This window comes from Perognathus longimembris, chromosome 1, assembly GCF_023159225.1.
Source record: "Perognathus longimembris pacificus isolate PPM17 chromosome 1, ASM2315922v1, whole genome shotgun sequence".
NCBI lineage: Eukaryota > Metazoa > Chordata > Mammalia > Rodentia > Heteromyidae > Perognathus > Perognathus longimembris.
This window is the reverse complement of record NC_063161.1, coordinates 133,413,596-133,419,787: the sequence shown is the minus strand read 5'-3', so window position 1 is coordinate 133,419,787 and position 6,192 is coordinate 133,413,596. Positions and strand designations below refer to the sequence as shown.

Genomic DNA, 6,192 nt, shown 5'->3' with positions numbered 1-6,192 from the left:
CTGACCCACTGCAAAGAGTTCTTTCAAAGGAGGGTGCGGAATGGGGGCTGCGCTGCCAAGGGTAGAATTCCTGTTAGCTGTGTTACCTTAACCTGTGGGCATGTGAAAAGGGTGTGTGACAGCGATGTGAGGTTAAGCACAAAAGGTGCTTGCCCCTCCCTACCTCACCCCCACCCCCGCCCCCTCACCCTCACCGTCGGGGCTCCTCCGGATGGGGAGGCTTGCAGCAGCACCCCCTCCTGGCCGTCTGGGGAAGGTGGCGCCCAGCGCTTCCCGGGGCCTAGGTTCTTCTCATCCAGTCCTCAGCCTCGGGAGGCAGACGCAGTTCCGTCTCCATCTCACAGACGGGTAAACTGAGGCTCGGGGAGGTCGCACCCCCTTGCCCTTAGCCACGTGCGAGGAGCGCCCGAGTCGCGCTCTGGCGAGTCCCACCCTTGCGGGATCTCGTGCGCGCGCCTCGATTCTGCGGGACAGGCGCGCGCCAGCTCCCAGCGCCGCCAGTGCTCGCCCCTGGCGGGAGCGCGGCCGGGCAGCCGGGCACGGGGGCGTGGTCTGCTCAGGCCCCGCCCACACGGGCCCCGCCCTGCTCCAGTCCTGCCCTCCAGGCCCCGCGGGGAGGCGGCGGCGCCGGGCGCGGGGATTCGGCAGGGAGGCGCGGAGCGTGGAGCGGGAGCGGGACGCCACCGCCGCCACCTGCGGGGCCGTCAGCAAGGTAGGGAGGCCGCGCCCACGCGGGCTGCGCCGAGGGGCGTCGGGCGGGACCAGCGCGCTGCGCACCCCCACCCCCACCCCCGGCTGCCGCTCCGGCAGAAGGAGGGATGCTGGGCTCCGCGGCGCCGCGGGGACCCGGCTTCCAGCCCCCTTGTGTGACCTTGCACAAAGCTCTCCTCCTCCCCGGGCCTCAGTTTCCCCATCGGGAGAGCGGGCGCAGGGTGGCTGCGGGTTCTCCACGGCCGAGGGGCACACGGAGCACCGCCGCCCCTCCTGCGTGCGGGGAGATCGGGAGGCGGCTCGCCCTGGGCGCGGCCGGCCGGTTCAGGCGGGCCCCCTGGTGGCCCGGGTGACACCACCACCACCACCCCTCACCTGTCTGGGTGACCAGCTGGGCCTCCGCTTCCCGCTAAGGAAAACAGGGCGGAGAAGCCTCCCCGAGTCTCCCCCCCCCCCCACCCCGGCCCCGCAAGGCAAGGCGATCTGGGCGTGCGGGTGGGGGTTGCCGCGTGCGCTGGAGGCCGCCAGCGCGGGCAGTAGCCAGACCCTCAGCCACAGATCTGCCTGGAACAGACCCAGGCGGACGCTCACCTGCATTTGAGATTGGGGTAGAGCCCTGGTGCATTTCCTAGCCCTCTCCTGGAACCCACTTCTGTGCCTCAGCCAGGTGGCATGATGTGATGGCTGCACTTGGACCTCAAATGTGCAGCAGCGCCACAGGCGATGTCTGCATGGGGTTGGTGGGGCCAGACCCTGATCTGGGAGGCGCTGTGCCTCCAAGCTCTGTGATTAAACAAGACCCACTGGAAGGTCTTGCTGGCCCCTTTTGCACACTGCTGGTGATTGGGATCTCACTGGCTGAAACAGCTGGAAACCACCCTACTCCTTCTTCTGGTCCCCACCCTGGGGCAGTGATCTAGTCCCTTAACCCTCCAGGCAGAATAGCCCCATCTGCCAGTGTCCCTGCTCAGAACCTAAGATGGAAAAAGGGGATGACATTTCTGCTCCAGAGCTGGGGTTACTGAGCATCCTTTAGGGCAGACCCCACTTGTGTGTGTCAGGACTAGAACCCTGAACTTCTGGTGCCTCCAGCCATCTCTCTCTTTTTTTTTTTTTTTTTTTTTTTTTTTTTTTTTGCCAGTCCTGGGGCTTGGACTCAGGGCCTGAGCACTGTCCCTGGCTTCTTTTTGCTCAAGGCTAACACTCTGCCACTTGAGCCACAGCGCCACTTCTGGCCATTTTCTGTATATGTGGTGCTGGGGAATTGAACCCAGGGCCTCATGAATACGAGGCAGGCACTCTAGCCACTAGGCCATATCCCCAGCCCTCCAGCCATCTCTTATCATACATAAAGTAGAGAGGTGGAGCCAGCCAGTCTCCAGGTCCTTCCTGCCCATTAGGGCCTTTTCCACACTTCCTGATACCTGTCCTGATTAAGGAGTACTTTCTGGAAATCAGTTTTAAGACTCCCCCTCTTTCCCTTCCTGACCCACCCCTCACTCCGTGCCTTTCTTGTGCCTGGGGCAGGAGTTTAAGCAGAGGCTGGATGAGAATCTGTGGCGTGATGGGATTCCTGGGCTGAGGCCAAGCCAGCATGACCCTTCCCTGTGGCCTAGTAGAGCTGCCTAAGACCTGGAGTTGGACCACAAATGAGTGTTATTATCCCCTCATAAAAGCAGACTAAAGTATATGTGCCGCCCCAAAGCACAGGCTTAAGTGCTACCTGTGTCCCTGTCATCTGCTCACGTGTGGTACCTAGGGCCCATGTTCCTACCTGTCTGGTTCATGCCACTGTGGGCTGATGTAGGAATATGGCATGTTCTGGTTTCTAAAAAGTTATCTTACACTGGCACATTGTGTGTGTATGTGTGTGTGAGTGTGTGTGTGTGATAGTGGGGTTTGAACTCAGGGCCTTGCACGGGCAATCTACTTGAGCCACACCTCCTGTCCTCTTTGCTGTAGGTTCTTATTATTATTTAGATAAAGTCTTATGCTTTTATCCTCTACTAAGTCTCAGGATTAGCTGGTACCATGGGTGTGCCACACTCAGCTATACTGACACTTCTTTAATGTACCATGGAATTATGGATTATCAGACCTCTGGAAGAGATTTTTAGAAACTGTCTATCCTTTGTTTTATAGATATCTGCTCCCAAAAGGATGTGACAGGCCAAAGGTCATACAGCAAAGTAGCTCCTGAGTCCCAGGACCCCTAATCCCAAGATCACACTGGCAATGATGTAGGGATTTGCTGTGGCATTGACATTACTGGGTAATTTGCAGCCCAGAATGAAAGTCCATGAGCATGATATTGCCCTGCCCTTTGCTCTCAGGCAACTCCTTCAGGGACTTTGATACCCAAAGGATAGTGGCAATAAATAGACCCAGCACCAGCATGGATTAGTTATTTTACAGTGAAGATGCTTCCACTCTGCTAACCCTTGCTAAGCATTTCATTTTCAAAGTAGCCACCAAGGAGCTACCATACCAGAGTGCAGCTGGCAGAAGGAATAATCCAGAGGAAAGGCCATGAGACTGACGGTAACTGTCATAGATTCAGGATAGGCTCCCTGTCTGCCCCACAGGGTGAGCCTAGGTCAGCCATTTCCCTTGTCGAACTTCACTTTCCCCATCTGTGGAATGGGCGCAGGCTCAGTGATGGGTGAGTGGGTTCAGTGCTGGCAACCAGAGTTAGACTCAGCAAGTCTGTAGCCGAGCCTTCTGCAGGAGGGGAAGTGGACTCAGGAGAACCAAAGCGTTCAGCCTATTCCTGAGGGGTTTTTCTCCTTCAGCTTTTGCTCTTTTCAGAACTGGGATTATTTCAGTTTGGTTTGTTATTGTTGTTGTTGTATTTAATCTCCTGAAAGACTGGGACAATGCCACAGGGCTCAGTTATTTTTATTATAGCCCCCTCAGAACAGGGAGGGATACACTGAGTTGTAGCCCCGTGGAGGGCCAGGTGACTTCACACTGCTGGATAAACATTGGGGGGGTGGGTGTATTCTGGGGTGCTTCCTGAGAGCCTGCACAGTACTGTACAAACAGGTTAAATGGCCAATATTTGACTTTTTTGGGAGGGGATGGGGGTGTCAGTCAAGAGGCCTGAACCAGGGCCTGGGCGCTACCCCTGAGCTCTTATGCTCAAGGATAGCACTCTAACACTTTGAGCCACAGCTCCACTTCCAGGTTTGTGGTGGAAAATGGGATATGGAAATCTCACAGACTTTCCTGCCCAGGCTGACTTTGAACTGCAGTCCTCAGATCTCAGCCTCTTGAGTAGTTAGGATTACAGGCATGAGCCGCCAGCGCCTGGGCTTCAACTATTTTTTTGACTTATAAAAAGATAGTAATTTCATTTGGTACATCCTAAGTGGAAAAAGGTATCATTAAGGATGTAATTGCTGATCCTTGCTATAATTGAGTGGTGAGTGCAGACGGGAGGGTGTGGTCATGAATTTGGAGCAGTGAAGGAGTCGGATATGGGGCTACCCTGAAGAATCGATGATGATGATGATGATGATGATGATGATGATGATGATGATGACGACGACGACGACGACAACCATGCCTTGACAGTTGGTCTGGACCTGCTCCTGTCCATTTCTTCACTGAGCCATTCTACTATGTCTCCCAGTTAACCTCCCTGGTGCTAAGCACTTCCTAGGAGCTGGGGTGACAGTAGAATTCGATAGCAAACAACTCCAAGATCTGCCCCGAAGCAGCTTTAATCAGATGGGGAGAGAAGGCAGATAGAAAAATGAATAACAGGGATGGGAATGTGGCTTAGAGGTAGAGTGCTTGCCTAGCATGCACAAAGCCCTGGGTTCGATTCCTCAGCACGACATAAACAGAAAAAGCCAGAAATGGTGCTATGGCTCAAGTGGTAGAGTGCTAGCTTTCAGCAAAAAAGAAGCCAGGGACAGTGCTCAAGACCCTGAGTTCAAGCCCCAGGACTGGCAGAAAAAAAAAGGGAGGGGGGCTGAAGGTATGGGAGGGGGGACAGATCAGGGGCTTCTACTTTTTTTAACTGTATTGTTTTTGTCTTTTCTTTTTGGTTCTGGGGATTGAACCCAGGACGTTGCACTTGCTAGGCAAGTGCTTTGCCACTGAGCTACATCCCAGCCCAGCAGCTTCTACTTGTAAGTCAGCTTTTAAGGTGACTTGGGCAAAGGCTTCAAGGAGTGAGCGAGTGGGGCTAGTTCCTGGGGAAGAGCCATTCCTGTGGAGAATCCCTGAGGTAGAACTATGCCTAGAAGAACAGACTAGAACAGAATAGGGGAGGAGGAGGAGGAGGCACATCACAGAGCTGTGGTCCACCTTGTCTAAGCCCCTCCAGCATGGCATGGAACCCTACAAGTTTGTGAAGGAGGTATTGTGTCTGTTACTCCTTTTCCAGTGAGGAAAGTAAAGGTGCCCAGAGGTAGTCAGGAGCTGGTGGCTCACGCCTGTAATCCTAGCTACTCAGGAGGCGGAGATCTGAGGATTGCCTTTCAAAGCCAACCCAGGCAGGAAAGTCCGTGAGACTCTTATTTCCAATTAACCACCAGAAAACTGGAAGCTCAAGTAGTAGTGCACTAGCCTTGAGCTGAAGAGCTCAGGGTCAGCACCCAGGCCCCAGAGTTCAAGCCCCATGACTCACAAAAAAAAAAAAAAAAAAAATGGTACCGAGGTGAGATCAGTGGCCAGTGATTTCCTCTCTTCTCTCAGCCCCGATGGTCAGCATAAACACTTGGCCATGCTTTTTTTCAGCTTCTGTTCCTATTGACTCCACTTTACAGCAGCAAACCAAGGCCAGGAAGGCCTGCAGCTCTGGGGGCTGGTGGGGGAGGAGGGGACTTCTGTGTCCCGGCCACCTCCCTCCAGAGTCCAGGATCTCGGTTTCTGCTCCCATACACAGACCTATGAGTAGCTTCCATTAAGATCCCTCCCCCATCCTCTACCCACCCTGGTATCATTTTACAGTCAGGGCCTTATCTAGCATCCTGCAAGGTCAGGTACAGAGACAGGTGTCACTCACAGAGTGGACTTGCTGAGAGCTGGTTCTAGCTTCCCATGCTCTGCCTCCACATCTGGAGTTGGCAGGGGACTGATGGGTGATAGGACTCTGCCCCCCACCACACACACACACACACACACACACACACACACACACACACACACACACGATCTGGTGACTACAAGGCAGCCTGGGTCCCCAGGCCCAAAAGTCTTATTCCTCCACCACCCAGATGATGGGGGTGCTCTGGGAGGCTCTGGCCCCCGGAGTTGCCTCCTTGCTCTGACTGTGTTCTTTCTGGCTGTCAGCTGCCTGCGATTCAGCCCCAGCCCACCTGCTGGCTGGCCTTGGGTCAGGATCTCTCTGTACCCCCCTCCTGCAAAGTGGCATCATAATGGTGCCAGCCACAGGCTGAAGTGAGATGCGTGTCAGGTGTTGGCAAGGGCGGGCGTGGCACAGGCTGCTCAGCAGAGGGGCAGCTCCCT

The 6,192-nt window shown here is 55.1% G+C and overlaps 1 protein-coding gene across 1 annotated transcript in view; it reads left to right on the top strand.

Moving 5' to 3' along the window:
• Positions 1–607: 607 nt before the first annotated feature.
• Positions 608–6,192, top strand: part of Coro2a (coronin 2A) — a 51,046-nt gene continuing 45,461 nt past the window's right edge. Inside the window, exon 1 of the mRNA XM_048337779.1 lies at positions 608–712. The gene's annotated coding sequence lies outside the window, so the exon portion shown is untranslated. The remainder of the gene's footprint in view (positions 713–6,192) is intronic.